Raw genomic sequence first — 15,983 nt, 5'->3', positions numbered from 1 at the left:
TAACATATGGTCTGTGCAGTGATCTCAGGTTTGTTCTTCTTAAAAAAGAAAACTTTCATCATGTCATGTTAGTGCCATAGCTGGTGTTGAACCCTTGATGACAGACAGGGAAGGAGGGGGCAGTGAGTGAGACCAAGCTACTTGATTAGCTGACTAATCTTCCTATTGTCTGTCTGTCTGTCTGTGGAAGATAGAATCTGAGGCTTTCCTCACATTTACATTTAATTGTTTTCATCTTGTCGTGTATACATTCAAACGGTAAACGATGTACAAGCTGAGCGCTGCTGGACATTTGAGCCATGTTGCTGCTGATGCTCCCCCCACCCCTCCTTTTCTTCAATGTATAGAAGTCTCGCGTTGTTGTCCATTTTTTTTTCCCGCGAACGACCCAATGCAGAAAACTTTCAGTCTGAGAAACTTGAGCTTTAACGTGCAATCCTCTTACTTTCGCTTTATGCACTCGGAAAGCAAATATAGTCGTGTTGTGACTAACAGGCTGACCGGCTTTCGGTTCAGTAGTCTGGATTTGTTTTCTAACATTTTGGCTAAGCATGCATCGTACTGCACCTAAAGCCTGGCTCATTGTTTTGTTATATTGTAGCAAATGGTTAGGAAATAAGTTACAATCACACACAGGTGTAAGGAAAATGCAATTACAACCGAGTGTGACTACATTAACCGGAATTAAGAAAATCTAATCGGAGGAAATTTGAGCTCTGATAGGAAGTCAAAAACCTCCAAGCTGGTGTTTCCTTGGGATGGTTCAAGCCGGTCTTTGTGTTATGAGGAGCCAGAGTGCTGGATTTCCAAAAACCGAGACAATAAAGACACTAAGAGCCCTAACCTCTTTGTTCGGTAAGGTCCGAAAAGAACAGAAACGGCGTGTTTTTGTATAAATAAAACAAATTACGGGTAACTTACCTCCACCGTTCCCAGTAAGCACAGACTCACAGCGCTTTCTTCAGCATATTCTCCATATGTAGACCTGCCCTGTTGGTCGTCCATTGGCCAGCCACAGGGAGGCAGTCCCGGCTAGACCCTATCAACGGGTCTGGATAGTCTTTTTCGACTTTAACGTCAACACTAGCGCCTAGCACAGGCCGAGCAAAGCGCGGAGGATTATAATTGTTCGAAATTGGACGCCATAGCACTACGTAGCGAAAACCGCCCTGTGCGCTAAAATAACTATCCCCACCTAAAGTTAAACTTAAATAAAAATAAAACTTAGACCTAGCCTTCCCCACAGGAAAATAAAGTACGATTAAAAAAAAAAACAAGAATGCTGGTCTCGGATCTTCGATCTCCTTTGTTGCTTCGTCAAATTAAGGCTCGCTAGCTATACCCGATGGCCAGTGTAACCAAACATACTGTAGCCGGCATTCAGGCCAACATCACTGAACCCTACCTACTTAAAAGTAGAACAATTTTCATACAACTCTAGGTCAATTTAGGAATAACCGTCCTCAAGGTCAAAATCCAACGAGCTGTCCGAAAAAGCCGATGTGACCGACAAAATGAGTATGCTAGCAAACATCAACGATTAAGTTTTCATTATGTTTATTTATAACTGCAGTGACAGTGGAAATGTTGTGAACTGTTACATGTACCTATTTGACGACGTGTTCTCTTTAAAAATAAATAACTAACAACTGTAACAGAGGTTTAAAAAAATATCTGAAACATAACACTAAATTTGGGATAAAGGTGCTTTCTTCTACATGGCCGGTAGAGCTAGCTCGACAGCGAGTTGGTTCGAATCTAATATGACTGTTAAACATAAAGCAATGGCGGATGTTTAATCGCGGTTTGCCTATCCTGTCTCTTTTCACCGTGTTGAATGACGGCGTAATGGCGGCCCAGCAGGTGGAAGAGCATAAGCGCTGCGAGATGTGGTTAAGCCATTTTTTTTTAAATCAAGTACCAAATATATATTTTTAACCTGAACAACTCAGGGGGGGAAAGCCGAAGGCGCATTTTAACCGCCCGACATACTAATAAACCCACCATAATGGCACAGGCGCTTCATTTCTGCACTCACAAAGGAAGGAACATTAAATATGGCTCTGCTTGGCTCACCTCACCTCCACAGTGAGAATGTGACAATCAGCCATAAGACACGCGGTACGTGATCTGCAAGTATCTACCTGTACAAAGCAGTCTAACATCACCAGGCGTATCTGTGTTTGACAGCTATAGAAGACTTAAAATGCCTTCCACTAACAACATGTGTGGCCATTTTGTTTCTTCCCGGTGGCAGATGTGAAGTCATTACACCATCTCTGCTAGTCCTAATTACCAGTTTGATGTATATACGCCAAAAACAAAAATGGTAGTGGCCGTTTTGTTTCATCCCCATCAAGTCATATTTGTGTTAATGGGACAGAGCTAAAAAGCATCATTAATGAAAAATAAATATACTTATTTTCACAGTATGACTATTGTGCATGCTCTCTACTCTACATCAGTGGTTCCCAAACCCTTCATGTGTGCAAACACCACACAAAAAAGTTTAGGGAATAGCTCAGTTTAGTTTTTGATCTTTCCAACACTCTTTAAATCCATACTTCCATAGTATCCAGAGATTGGGCCATTTTCTACATGGTTGTAACCAGAGATGGGCAGTAACCCGTTACTTGTAATCAGATTACTTTTTTCAAGTAACGAGTAAAGTAAGGGATTACTATTGCAAAAACGGTAATTAGATTACCGTTACTTTCCCGTAGGAACGCTGCGTTACTGCGTTACTAAAACCGTGATTTTTTGCGAGAATGTCTCATGACAATGACGTGCAACGTTTGTGACAACAGCTGTGTGCAGATCAACAATGGATCATATATCGAGTGCAGGAGAGAGTATGAGCCTGCAGCGTTTAAAGCGTGGAAGTACTGACCTTACTTTAAGTTTGATTCCATAAAAAGTGACAAAAACATTAGCGTCCATTAGCATTGTGCGTGGGAAGAAAACTTCTTTTTACAGCGAAAAAAAACCCCTAAACTTCCAAGCAAGCACCGAGTGCGCTATGACGTAATGGGAAATTCACAGAGAAACTCGCGGATTCTTCCACTGACCGCTGCGGCACACCTGCACCAGGATAAACCTCCGCCTACCCTACTCCTGCTTTACAGGTGAAAATAGAGCAAAAGGACCGCTAGTCTTTGACTTTATTTATTTTCTGCTGTGTTTTACTTGCATCTATTTGAAAGACTGAGTGTAAACACAAAAAATATATATTTTATGTGCTGGAATGTGCAGAAAATAGGTTTAAATATTAAACAAATTTCTTCCAGTCAGAGAATGTTGCATATAATTTAATTTTTGCTTGATGCATAAAGTTAAAAGATTAAAACTAATAAAACAAGTTTTAAAAAGAGACTTTTCCATTTGATTACATTTTGTATGATGGATTATGCAGAAAAAGTAGAATTGGGCTGAAAGATCTGTCGCTTTATCACCTATTCAGGTTGTAAATTGTGTTTTTAAAAAGTAACTAAGTAACTAAGTAATTAATTACTTTTGAAAATAAGTAATCAGTAAAGTAACGGGATTACTTTTTTGGGGAAGTAATCAGTAATTAGTTACTGATTACTTTTTTCAAGTAACTTGACCAACACTGGTTGTAACTGAACTAGTGATGTAGTCCCTATTCTGGGTCTGACATGGCAGCCCAAACAAAGACTGCAAACTCTGGTCTTAGCCAGTGAGGCTGGAAGTCAAGACAGACAGTACTTACAGTACTGTGCAGAAGTTTTGAGCCACCATCGATAAATGTCAAATGTTATGAAATTCCAGGCAAAAGGGACCCAAATGCAGACACAGGCAAGACAACAAAATTAACAAACCTTTATTCAGGCTGATTAGACAGTCCAGAAATTAAAAATGCAACTAACTACAACATATCATAAACAATCAGGGAACAACAGCACGTAAAACTGCTTATAATTCAAACACGTTGAGGTCTAATGAGAGGAGTGGAAACACCTGGGTAACAATAAACAGGTGGAAACCGTCGAGACAGGGGCCGTAAAGGACTATCAAAGTCAAACAAGAAATGAACACAACAGAAACACCTAACACAGAGATCACCACTAGACAATGTGAAAAAAAATACAAGGGGACACTAGGAAGATAGGAGTCAACTGAAACAGAGGGAATAGAATATAAATTACAAGAAGCACTCAGAGAGGGCAGTCTTCTGCTAAGGGAGCCCACTCTAGGCAATATTTACTTGAATGTGCATGACCATACAACTAGACAACTAATTGTCACTATAGACGGTACCAGAGTTCGCTTAATCTGATTGTTTTACATTTTAATTGATATCCAATGCCGCTAAGTTGTTGTGTCCTAAATCCTATGCAGCCAACCGCCACCAGATCGACCATCTATGTTGAGAAACACCATAAATCTGTTAATTTATATATAATGTTAACACTATTATAATTAGTTCTTTTAAAGATCGTGGATACAAGTGGCGAAAATTAACTTTCTCTGAGGGGTGGATGGGCTTTCCCATAGGGTGAAAAGTTGAGTCATTTGGAAGGGGCTCAGAGTTGAGCCGCTGCTCTTCCACATCGAAAGGAGCCAGCTGATGTGGCTGGGGATGGTGTTCCGGCCGGGCACATCCTACTGGGAGGAGGACCCAGGATAGACCAAGACAAGATGGAAAGATGCTATCTCTCAACTGGCCTGGGTACACCTTGATGTATCCCAGAATATGCTGGAAGGAATGTGCTGAGAGGGAAGTCTGGACTTCCCTGCTTAGACTGCAGCCCCTGTGACCCAACATCAGATAAACGGAAGGAAAGGCTGGATGATGCGTAATTTTTTTAACTGAACTTTTATTGAAGTGGTTCAAACAGTGTGCAGCATTTGTAATGCATGGCACAATGTGCCTCTCTTCAGTTGTAGTTTTAGTTTAGTTTTTCTAATTTGTCATATTTAATAATATGTGAACATTTTTTCTAGTAGCATATTTTCATATCATATATAACATTGGTTTATTTTAATTGTTTTCCTTCTTTATTGTCTGTTTGGATTATAACATGCAACATTAACAATGTTAGCGAGGTATTATAGGCAACATGATCAGTTTTTGACATCAATATGGTTCTTAAGTAAAACTTGATATCTGAGTGTTTCATAGTTTTAGACTAGTCGGTAAGTCTAATTTTTTTTCCTCGTTTAGTCGACTAAGAAATTACTGGCCTGGAACATCTCTATCTACTATTAATGGAAGTGTTTATTACAGTGTTTTCTTTTTAAATGTATATTAAAAAGTTTATAGTGCAGTAAAAGCTTTGGTTCTTTGCTCTGTTGAAACCCATTTTATTATACTTGACATAATTTTAAGTACAACTATTTTCCATTATTTTTTTTAAATGTGGACATAGTCCATGTGTAGCATTCATTCCATTATTTAGTAAAATGTGCTTAAATGTTTACTGGAAAATATTAATTAGAAAAAGTTGTTGATCCTAAATTTAAAAAAAAAAGAAATATTCAATTCAATTCAATTTTATTTATATAGCGCCAAATTACAACAACAGTTGCCTCAAGGCGCTTTATATTGTAAGGTATACCCTACAATAATACATACATAGAAAAACCCAACAATCATATGACCCCCTTTGAGCAGGCACTTTGGCAACATTGGGAAGGAAAAACTCCCTTTTAACAGGAAGAAACCTCCAGAACCAGGCTTAGGGTGGGGTGGCCATGTGCCGCGACCGGTTGGGGTGAGAGAAGGAAGACAGGATAAAAGACTTGCTGTGGAAGAGAGCCAGAGATTAATAACAAATGTGATTCAATGCAGAGGTCTGTTAACACATAATGAGTGAGAAAGGTGACTGAAAAGGAAATACTCAACTCATCATGGGAATCCCCCGGCAGCCTACGTCTATTGCAGCATAACTAAGGGAGGATTCAGGGTCACCTGGTCCAGCCCTAACTATATGCTTTAGCAAAAAGGAAAGTTTTAAGCCTAATCTTAAAAGTAGAGATAGTGTCTGTCTCCTGAATCCAAATGGGAAGCTGGTTCCACAGAAGAAGGGCCTGAAAACTGAAGGCTCTGCCTCCCATTCTACTTTTAAATACTCTAGGAACAACAAGTAAGCCTGCAGTGCGAGAGCAAATTGCTCTAATGGGGTGATATGGTACTGCTATTAAGATAAGATGGGGCCTGATTAAATAAGACCTTGTATGTGAGGAGCAGGATTTTGAATTCAATTCTGGATTTAACAGGAAGCCAATGAAGGGAAGCCAATACAGGAGAAATATGCTCTCTGTTTCTAGTCCCTGTCAGTACTCTTGCTGCCGCATTTTGAATTAACTGAAGGCTTTTCAGGGAGTTTTTAGGACATCCTAATAATAATGAATTACAGAAGTCCAGCCTAGAAGTAATAAATACATTAACTAGTTTTTCAGCATCACTCTGAGACAGGATATTTCTAATTAATATAGTTTTTAATTGGCCTTTATAGCATTATTACCACTTTAGCCTTCAGATGAATCTATTGACCTTGAAGAAGAGGTCAGAGGTCAAGTATAAAAACTATAGTTTAAATATTTTTTGGTACCTACTATTTGTTGACAATGCACACCGCACTTGTAATAATCATAGTTTCTAAGTAATAAGGCTTTTTTCAAATTTCAACCAGTTGACCATGAAGACACTGGTGGACGTTTTAATGGATTGCTAACATGACCCCACTCTACAGTTTGTTCAAAATTCACTAGAATTCTTTTAAAACTATCCTGTCTACAGTCAGAATGACAAGCACACATGCAAATTCTACCAAAGGCAATGATGCTACACAGAAATTAGGATTCCAAAATATCAAGAGCTAACTGTAGCTGCAATAAAAAAAAAAACTATAGAAAATCTCAAACGTGAAAAAATGAGGACTAAAAACAACAACATTCACAGACCATGACATCACACAAGTTGCAGTTTCATGATAAATAAAATTAATTAATTAAATCTGCATGTCTCAATAATTTGGGACTATAAACTAGACCAGCAAGTTTCATAGCTGATTAAAGGATGTCTGAAGAGGAAAAGTTTTTCTGTATTCCTTTAAAAAATAAAGTGTTTCACATGAATCAGATTCAGTGTGTCATTTCATGATTTCCCTGGTAAAAATAAATAAATAATGTGGCTGAACTGTTTCGCACATCTTATAAACCTTCTGTAGAGCAGAGGCATACAGTCCTAACAGCACCATCTGACTGCCCAGCTTTCAGTGAGTAACCCTCTGATAGTACTAGCTGACCAGTCAACAGTAACAGCTGACTCCAACTGGCTGGCTAACAGGCACAGGCTGAGCGGCTAGCAAGGGTGACTGCAGCTCCTAGGATCTGAGAAAGGGGAAGACTGTGGGATTACAATTAAAAGCCTTTGTGCTATTTTTTTTGTATAAAAAAAAAGCCTTTGTGCCTGAAGGTGGTCCTAAAGCCTGCCTGTAATTTTATCCAACTTCAAATAAAAGAATACTAGTTAACATATTTGGGGATTAATTGTGTCAGAAGCTAACATTAGCGCTCCAGATAATTGTTAATCCAAGTTTATTCCCATCATAGCTGCAAATGCTAAACTCTAAAGCTAAGCATGCCAAATGCAAAATAAATTCAAATATAGCCAGCTAAAGCTACAGATGGCAGTATTAAATGATACATATTGATATTTAGTCATATTTTGTTCAGTCAAACATAACGGTTGATACTAACAAGAATCTCTCTTGTGTCCTTACTGGCAAAAGTGACAAAAGTGGCAAAAGCATCAAAAAGTAAAAAATAATTAATTAAAAACAAAAGCAATGCTTGATGTACATGTTGAGATCTTTTAGTCATCATTATTTATAATTATTATGGGCAAAATCTTTACAGAAAATAAACAAGTAAAAAAATTAAAATGATACAAAAGCAGTGTCTGTCATTTGTCATCTGTGACCTCAGATAAGAAAATGAAACACTGACCTCTGCTGCATTAAGCTCACATTTGGGCTTTTGTTCTGTTACATATTAGTTTCTCTCCCTCTTTTTTATTTGTTTTTTAAATCAAGTTGCACAGTTCTTTACTTCTCACAGCCCAAATGTCCTGGTACTTGTAATACTTGTGTAATACCACAGTGTAGTCTGCCACAACTAGACTAAAAGCTAACAGACTTTCCAAAATAACAATATGTGTTTTTCTGCATTTATAGACAGGTTAGCAAAAGGACCCATCATGAGTAGAGCAAAGAAATATAGACTGCTCAGGGTGATCCTTGTCATTTTAAAATGACTATAAGAGACTTTAGAGAGCCTGGTTGGAGCTTTTCTGTTTTTTTTTTTATCCCATGTCCCACCACTGGGGCACACAAACCATGGAAACATATAGATTCAACATGTTGTAACACTATGTTAAGATGAAATGTAATTGACATTTAAAGCACAGCATGAAGAAAATATGTCCACCTAACAAAGCAAGGGTTCTAAATCCAGGATAAACACATGCAACCACTGTATTCTGCTGTTATCACCAGGATAGTTTGCATATTGGTGAAGCAGAAAATGTTAATACACTTTACTCCCAGCAATTAGCAAAAAAGGACATGAGTACAATCAAACTAGTTGATGTAACAACCCTGTTTCCCTGCTTTGTAACAGAGCTTAAATGAAAAACTGATGCACTGTTACTGAATATTGTACTATAAAAGGCATCAATATGACACAATAATGAGTGAAAGAGTTCTTTTATTCTTACATTATTCTTATATTCTTATATTATTCTTATATTCACAGTTTAAAACTTTAAATATTACAAATGCACTTTGTAAAATTGAAATGAAAGTCCCAATTTTAATAGACTCACACTATTATGCACTGTTTGGATACAATATTGTGGTGATTAATGAGTGTGTTCATGCTAAGTAATAGTGCAAATGTCTCATTATCTGCTAGTATGTTAACTACATGATGCACCATCGTGCATTTAAATGATATCAAATAGGTCAATTGGCATTCTTTATTTCTTACACAAAATATATTGTCAACAAATATATTGTCTTTGTTTTATAAACAGTGATTAAATGACAAAGAAATACACATCCACAGTGTATTAACCCACTCTGTGATGTGTGGTTAAGGCGTTTTAGATCCCTCTTATGAACAAGCTGTCTAACCTAAACTAACACATTTAAATCAACTTCCAAACAAAGATGGAGAATCTGAGGAAATAATCTTCATTTAACTATGTTCCTGTTGGATTCTTATAGATTTCAAACAATTTTAAAACAATGCTCAGGAGGAAATATCTCAGAGTTACCCCAGTGCGTGTGCTTCATGTGGTCCATGGTGAGTTAAACAGGAATTATTGGCGCCACCGGGGAAATCGGTTGGCATCACTTCCTCTTTTGCTGCTGTGTCACATGACCTCTTAGTTTCTTGTTCCTTCATGTTGTTTCCTTGCACCATTAGTTTTATTTTTGTTTTGTTTTTGGTCATGTATTTACAACAATGTGAACTAGAAAGCACACTCTCCGGACACAATAAAATATTATCTGGAACTCAGCAGGTTCTAAAATTAGGTAAATAAAACCTCAAACAAAGGTTTTATGACACATGACATATTACAAGGAGGCATTATTCATTTAACAAAAACATGGAGGCAAAGTGCAAAAGGAGTGTGAAAAACTAAGTACATCCGTACTTATACCAAATGACGGTAAGCATCAGCCAGACAATGTTGCACTTGATAAACTGATCAACAGGAAGAAGACGTTTTGTCAGTTTGCTGGTCTGAAGCAGTCAGGTGAGTCTTAACACCTTGACAAGGATGAAAGACAAGAAAATGTTGCTGCTCATGAATCTGAGAAGGTATAAGTAATTTCCAAACAACTGCAAGTCCACAGTTTCCAGTCTTACCAGGAGTGGATGACCCAACAACTCCACCCCGAGGTTAGACCGCAATGCTCAGAGAAACTGAGAAAAGTCTACAGGCCTCAGTGACCATGTTAAATGTTAAAATTCATGACAGTAAAATCAGAAAAACTCAGAACAAGTGCGGCTTTGTTTGCAAGGGTTGCCAGGAAAAAGCCACCTCACCTGAAAGGGAACATGGCAACATGTCTTAGATTAGCAACATTGCATCTGAGCAAACCACAAGACTTCTCGAACATCTAAGTATTCTAGACTTAAATGTGAGGGTATCTATATGGGGTGGCTGAGCAGGTCATCTACTAACTGGAAGGTTGGTGGTTTGATCCCCGGCTGCTCCAGGCTGCATGTGAAATATCTTTTGTCAAGATACTAGCCCCAAGTTGCTCTCTGATACATCCACCAGAGTATGAGTATGTGTGAATGTTAGATAGAAAGCACTTACACGTGTGAATAGAAAAAAAGTGCTTGTATGAATGGGTGAATGAGGCAAGTTGTATAAAGCGCTTTGGGTTTTCAGGTCATCCCAGGCAGATGAGTAAATCTACAACAGAATGGCTGAAAAACAAAAGAACCAAAGTGTTGCAATGCCCCAGTCAAAGTCCATAAATGCTATGGTGGGACCTCAAGAGAGCAGTGCATAAACAAATGTCAGCAAACCTCAATAAACTGAAGCAATGCTGCCAGGCTTCCTCCACAGCAATGTGAGAGACCAATCATTTTAGAACTTGCTAAGGACCAGCTGATTTTTTTTTTTTTTACCTTATCCTGATAAAACAGGGGGAAAAAAACCTTAAAACCCTTTTTCTTTTTCACATAACTGTAAGTTGTTTTTGCTTTTGTATTAACTGATTATTGATAAAATACAGGAAAAACAATTTGTCTTGCCCTTTTGTTATAGCCTTATGAGCCACATTGTGACAGAAGGTAATAAACAAAATAGGGATTAGGATTAAAAACTGCATTTAATGAGAATTTTTACTACTTAAAGACTGAAAAAAGGCTGTCAGTGAAATGGTCAGGTGACACCACTTGGTGTCTGGTAGAGTAGGACGTTCACATCATTACCATGATGCATTGTTTTTCTAAAATGTCCATTATAGCTCAGTCAATGAAAAGTTGATCTGGTGCTACCATGATCATAGTTTATTCGGTATTGCCTTTTTAGACTTTTAGACTGTAACTGATTGAGTTTTTGGAGGTTGTTTAAGGTGGAAGTTTTGTCCAGAGGTTAATTTCTGTGTCTGATTTTTTGTTGCAATAAATATAAATCAAGTAAAAGGCATAAAGCTAAGGCAGTGTGCCCATGCCGTGTTTTCCGTGGAGCAACAAAATGCTCCTAGTAGCATGTCTTGCCACTTGAGAGGCAACTTAATACTTACTCGTGTTGTTATTTTGAGACTTTTTTCTATATTAATTTTTATTTCATTGGTCACAGGGACATAAAAAGTCCATGTCTAGGATCACCTGTCAAATTTGATTTAAAGAAGGCATAAAAAGGTCTGCTAAAAAGCACATTTTTTCCACCTTAAAATACTCCCAGCACCACCTTTGCAGTTACATATTTCTCCCACAGATTTAAATTCATGATTCTTTGAGTGCCATGGCTCTCTACTATAAAATCTATGTAAAACGCTCTTAAAATGCGAAATATTGTTTTAGTAAGTGAAAACAAGAAATTACCCCTGAAGGGCTTTTTATGAAGGTCTTTGTTGCACCATCTGTGGTGAGCTGTATCCCACAGTGGGGTCACGGGGTCAGGGTAGGCTTTGTTTGTCTTACAACCTCACGGCTAGCCCATCCTCCCAAAGTCGGGGGTTGTCGCAGTGGAGAGAAGGAAATCACGGCATTTTCACTTTTCTTTATGTGGTTAATGTTAAATGAGAAGAATGATAAAATGTGAGTTAAAGATGAGCTCATTTGGAGATTTCTTTGTATAGTCACTGTTTGCTGGGTCAAAACAAAGGAATTCAAGAGTGTTGATTATAACCGTTCCCACAAAAGGAGCAAAAAGTACCACAAACCCAGCAAAAACTACTCGAATATTTCATGGGATGCATGATCAGAGGCGATAGATTTGCTAATCTGATCTAACAGAAGCATGCTAACAGCAGCTCTTACCTGAATAACATTCCAGCATTTCTGTTTCTTCACACTGTTCCAGCTAATTTATTTTGGCCCTCAAAAGGAAAAAATGTCCCTGCTGCAACTGTTTCGTGACAAGAGTAATTGTAAAAAAGCAAAACAGCACATGTGGAAAAAAGAAGTGGTGTAGGAACGGAAGAAGAGAGGGATTGGTTATTGCTTTCAGTATAGGCTTTAATTTTTGAAAAGTATCTTTTACCCCATGAAAATGCTCAGAGGTCAGAGACATGTTCCCTGACTTATTCTATTTTTTGTCCAAATGAAAAGAGCAAACTTCAGAATCCTGATCTGTTCGCTTTTCTTCATTGCAGCCATCACATACTCCCTTAAAGGCTTATAGACACAACCTCACTCATTCATGTGTACACTTACACATGCAGACACACACACATGCACAAAAACATGAACACACACCAACTGTACCGCCTTTGATTAGATTGCATATACATCTTATTTTAATTTACACTGAACTTTGACTGTACTTGAGATTGTTCATATATTTTTGCATTTAAGAAAATGTTTTCTCTAAAAAATAACATTTTAATATGACATGTAAATGCAATCACAAAGTTTAGTTGTTTTTTATTTTAGTGCTGCTGTATGAAGCAAAACTTTAAAACACTTCAATTTCTAACATTTCTAAAATTCACATTTAATTTTGACTGGAAAACACAGCCAATGTTTATCTTCAGTCTATACATTGTACCCATATTCACACATATACGGAACATCATATCATATTAATGTCATTAATCATGTATATAGATTATTTTAGGGTGTTAAATAATTATCTTATATTTATTTTATTGCTTTAAAACACCTTTTACATTTACAAACATCATTATGTCCATAATCCTGTCATAGTAATGTTCAAATCTGTGACAAACTAGTTAAACTGCTGGACTGAATGATTTGAAGCCTTTGAACCCTGAAAAAAAGATTCTAAATTCAGTCAGTAATAGCTGTGGGTCAAAGTGAATTTATCTCTTGGTTTATCCTACAGTAAAACATTTCTGCCCAATCAGTGCCAAAGATTACTGGAGCTGTTATGGCATATGGCAGCCCAGCACCTTACTAAAGCCTATTCACTGTAGCTATGAGTTTCAGACATTACCAGTGCATTAAAGGGTCTTTAACCTGACTAATACAAAATCTGTAATGTAAGATTTGTCCCATATGAGAAGAGTGCAGGTCATTATTTGGAGAATTCAGAGCAAGCGAATGGGTGTCTTGTCTGGTCTGCTCTCTGTTTAACCCAGGCTGTACCCTAGCAGACTATTTAATGTAGTGAAAAAACATCTGAAGTAGATTATGTGTTGCTGCATGCTACATGTGAGGAAGGGCAGGCCCTACTTGGAGTTAATGCCAAAACGAGCTAAGACTAAAATCAATAAGAATAACTTTAATGATCCCAGAAGGAAATTCATAAAGTTTTAGCTCCTCCCTTAAGCCAGCATTGCTCTAACCCTCTGAGATGAGCATATTAGGGATCTCGCTGACATCATGCAAAGTTAGAAGTAAAAAAAAAATTATCACTTGTTAAATGATCCGGTTTTACAAAACAAAACAAAAAGAAAAAAAAAGTGGAAATTTGACCATTAATATACAGCACCATATTTGGTAAAACAACACAAAGCAACAACAAATCATATGAGTACAAACACCTCGCACAAACTGTGAAGCACAGTGATTCGGGCTTGTTTTGGGCACCTTGCAGGCACTGAGTTGCCCGTGAACACCTCTGTGGACCGAAGTATTGTAGAGTCAGATATAAGGTTGTCTGCCTGACACCTGAAGCTTGGCTCAAACTGGGCTCGGTGGTAAATCTGTAACACAATGGCTGAAAAGGAAAAGAGTCAAGGTGTCAAAGTCCAAACCCTAACCCGACTGAAATGCAGTGGTGGGACCTTAAGATCAATACCTGCAAACCTCAGTGAACTGAAACAGCTGTAACAAAGTGGGAGACTGATAAAGTCATACAGAAAACAATTAGCTCAAGCATTTTTTTTTGTGCCTTAGTTATTGTTAGAAAAATAACGGCATGGTGTAATGTATCTAATGTAGGTTAAACAATTTGAAGACTTCCAGATGACCAGATATTTTTTTTTATTTTGTCCTGATATGAAGAAACCCAGAATTAAAAAACGGTACACTTTCTTTTTCACATGACTCTACTATGCCATCTACATGATTTCAGATTTTGTCCATGAACAGCCACCATCGTAATCATATGCAGAAAAAAACAAGCAAGCTTATTGGTTGACTTTAAGCTAATTTATATAGTTTTTTTTAAACTTCAGTTTGTTAGCATCTGTAGTTAAATAGTTGAATTTCAATGTGAAAAACACAGTAGGTGAAGGAACTTCAGACACCATACTGTGACGATTTGCTCCGCAGAAATGGACTCCTGCTGTTTCGTGAATAAAATAACAATACCGACAGAGCGCATGAACTATTACATGCAATCAACAGTCATTACAATAATAATCACTTAATATCAACATGTTTCAGGGGGGATGCTCAAAAGATCTCTCAGAAGAATGTGGGCAGAGAAGAGGGAGTAACAAGTGGTCTGAGAACGAGGAGGAAAAATCTGAAAAGGGGAAGAAAACAGAGACAAAGGTCAGCGGGAGCATTTAGGGAATAAGGCTTAAAAGGACAGAGCCTGACAGGTGCAATCAGATCTGCCACACAGCCGTTGTAAAGTGGATGTCAGTGGAGCTACAGGGGGCCGCCGTAAGCATGTCACAGCCAATCAAGAGGGCTGAATAAGAGCTGTGGAGTGTCTGGGCAACAGGGAGTGTTTGTGCCTCTCCACACTGAGCCTATTACAGCTGAGAGGTATCAGCGTGATCAAGGAACCAAATCCAGGTGGTGCTGATGGATCCCACACATGTTAGAGGGCAGTGGTTGAGTGCCTCGGCCACATGAAAATCGAGGTTTTTGACTGTTCAGATCACGCTTTGGGGGCTTTGCTGTGATGACTGTTGGCTTTTTGACACCCTGTGCTTGTTTATGGCTCGACTTGCAGACTTTGAAGCCACTTTGTCCGTGCCTGTCAATTTAGTAAGCAGATGTTGTGTCACAGATAAAGCTTTAGTTTATGAGCAGTGGTTAGGTCATGCACACAATGTGGCTTTGTGAGGTGATAACAGGCTTCCTCTGGGGCCCCTCGCAGCAGACAGGGAAGTCGCCTGAAAGGGAGGGACAGCGGGTACGTAGCTTAAAGACTGTTGTGTAAAAGGGAGCAAGTCATAAATACACAGTTAACTTTTACTTCCTATTAACTGCCACATTTAAACCTGCAGTGAGAATTTTTTGGGTGGGGCCACTTGGGGGCAGTAGAAACAAAAAAAGATTAATAACTCCAGAACAAACTCTTCTTAAAGTCTGTTTTTGGTCACAACCACCCCGTGATGAAATATCTGGCTCTTTAGCTGGTAGATGGGTGGTAGCATGTTGTAATGTGGTGGCCTGTGTGTAAAAATGGATGTTCTTCCTAAACATTATTTATGCAGTGGCTTTGTTTACACTCGTTTAATGATAACAGCCTGCATTCAGTCCAATCCTGACTGATCTACTGACAAAATTACAAAGAAACATTAAAAGTCCACTGTAATTGTCCAAAAACGTATGGGTCTATCTGGAAAAGACAATAAGTTTTGGCGCAGAACAAGTTTTCAATTCTCTGTTAGCCTGTTATTGATTATAGCTGTTTAAACACGAACACCGCCACCCACACACACACACACACACACACACAGAGAGAGAGAGAAAAGGAAGTTTAATGGCTGCTGCTCGCCTCATTTCTCCTCTCCTCGTGCAGTGTGCTCATCCACACCCCCTCATGGATTTGCACAGAAAATGACAGTGAGGAAAGTGTGGACACCCCCCACCCCGCTCCCCTCCAGCTCTCTAATTCC

General features: G+C 38.3%; 1 protein-coding gene across 2 annotated transcripts in view; it reads right to left on the bottom strand.

The window, feature by feature from the left end:
• The window catches only part of dnmt3ba (DNA (cytosine-5-)-methyltransferase 3 beta, duplicate a), a 29,666-nt gene extending 26,088 nt beyond the window's left edge, over positions 1-3,578 (bottom strand). For both annotated transcript variants that reach the window (XM_084916932.1, XM_084916933.1), the window contains exon 1: positions 922-3,578. The gene's annotated coding sequence lies outside the window, so the exon portion shown is untranslated. The remainder of the gene's footprint in view (positions 1-921) is intronic.
• Positions 3,579-15,983: the final 12,405 nt, after the last annotated feature.

This window comes from Perissodus microlepis, chromosome 20, assembly GCF_051167445.1.
Source record: "Perissodus microlepis isolate ML-2025 ecotype Zambia chromosome 20, ASM5116744v1, whole genome shotgun sequence".
NCBI classification, from domain to species: Eukaryota; Metazoa; Chordata; class Actinopteri; order Cichliformes; family Cichlidae; genus Perissodus; species Perissodus microlepis.
The sequence above is the reverse complement of the archived record's forward strand: the minus strand, read 5'-3'. Positions and strand labels throughout refer to the sequence as shown.